The sequence below is a fragment of the Furipterus horrens genome, unplaced genomic scaffold (genome assembly GCF_987537825.1).
Source record: "Furipterus horrens unplaced genomic scaffold, mFurHor1.1.pri manual_scaffold_3, whole genome shotgun sequence".
Lineage (NCBI taxonomy): Eukaryota > Metazoa > Chordata > Mammalia > Chiroptera > Furipteridae > Furipterus > Furipterus horrens.
This window is the reverse complement of record NW_028327173.1, coordinates 7052936-7055007: the sequence shown is the minus strand read 5'-3', so window position 1 is coordinate 7055007 and position 2072 is coordinate 7052936.

Genomic DNA, 2072 nt, shown 5'->3' with positions numbered 1-2072 from the left:
AGGCTGGGGATTCCCGCTGCCTTATGGGGGCTGTAGTTCCGCCGGGAGCCTGTCTGGGCCGGGGTGGGCGGGGCCTCCAACTGTCAAGAGACAAAAAACAAGGGCGTGGATTAGAGGTTCCGGCTATTTTTTTTTCTGGTCCAGAGCATGATCCCAAGGCTTCTGCTTTCGTTTTGTGACTTTAAAGAAGCTCTGTCAAGAGGAAGGCAGGAAGCACGTTGGGGCCTGCTGCCCTTCAATTGACTTTGAGAAATAAGAGCAGTAACAATAGTCACTGAGCTGGTACTTAACAAACCTCATTTTATTTAACCTTCACAACAGTTCTAGGAGGCTCAGAGAGATCACCCCAGCTGACATATGGCAGATACTGAGTGGGCCTCATTAAGTGCCAGGCACTAGGACACAGCAGTAATAAACAGGTCTTCTGATGGCCTCAGTCACTGCAGGGAAGGTCCCAAGCCTGGGTCCCCCAGTATGGCAGCCACTAGCCACGTGTAGCCTTGGCCCCCTAGTGTGAACTGAGGCGTGCTGTAAGACTTAGTACCAAAAAAGTATGTAAACGATCTCATTCATATTTTTGTGTTGATTGTGTTAAAGTTGTAAACGTGAAAAGGGGTTTCTATGGGAAGTAACCTCACCAGGTGATCTGAGCATAAATTCCTAACTGGGCTGGTCAGAGTCGGCAGTCACGCCGCAGGCATACAACTTCGTTACTAAAAGGCCTATTTTTGCCTTAAGCAAACTGTGTCCATTGTTAACACACCTTTCAGGCCCCTCAAAACAGCATATATTCTTAACTATTCTGTAATCCAGATTGCTTCCTCTCACCTTCAGGTAACCTTCCTTACTTTCCCTTCTTAACTTCAAATGCATAAAAGAAGATGCCAAACTTATTCTCCAGAGCATCTGAGATCTTGCTCCCAGACATATGTCTTCAGTTTGGCTCACATAGTCTTACAAAAAAATACAAGTTTGGACGTTTCTCACATAGCCAAAGTGATAATATTTTGGATAAATCGAGTTAAGTAAGATGTATAACTAAAAATTAAGTTCACCTGTTTTTTTTTACTGTTTAAAATGTGGCTACTAAAAAATATATAAAATTATATAAGTGGCTTGCTGTGATATTGTGGCTTATAATAAGAAATACATATATTTGGTCTTTGTCCACTGTTCCTGGCACATAGCTCTTGAAATCCTTAAAATTTTCTGTTTAAGAACCAAAGGGCATGGTTACATTTGTTACATTTACTTTTGTCCTCAGTTCCTGAAATAGCTCTGGAGCTATGCAGATAAATAGATGAAAGTGTTGTCTTGTTATTTGCAACAAGTCCCTTTCAACCCCCTCTGAGTTGATGTTAATGAGTAACTTTTAGAAAGCCTCTAAGGATAGGAGCTGGTTGCCAGGAGAACCAATGATGTGATTAGAGGGTTGGAACTCTCAAGCCTCACCAGTCCCTCAACGGTCCTGGGACTGGGACATTGACTTGATCACTAATGGCCAATAAATGAATCAAATATGCCTCGGAAATGAAGCCTCCATAAAAATCATTGAATTGTGGGGTTGATGTTAGTGAACACTTGGAGGCGTTGGGAGGGTGGCGCTCTAGGAGCTAGCGTGGAAACCCCTCGCCCTTCCCACATACCTTGCCCTGTGCATCTCTTCCATTTGGTCATTCCTAAGAATCCAAGGAGGGGGTTGTGGGAATCTGGTTTATAACTGGTCAGTGTGGGAGAGGAAATATAATTTTTCCTCCTACCCTTTTAAGTTCTTCTGGCTGGACTAATAATCAAATTAACATGAGAGAGACTTACAGGAGAAAGTGACCAAATTTATTATGTATGTATATGCATGGGTTCCATAAGACTGAGACCTCAGAGCTGCAGGTGGAGGCTGGGGGCCGGGCTCTTGGTGATCGCAAACAAAGAATGGGACTGACCGCACATATTGTAAAGCAAAGCAAGTGGAAAATTCATTAAGGAAAGTACACTCCCCAAGACAAGGGAGCGGGCCACCTCTGGCCAGGGAAGGGCTCTCTTCTATTGAACGGTTACCGGCTTTAGGGAGTTTT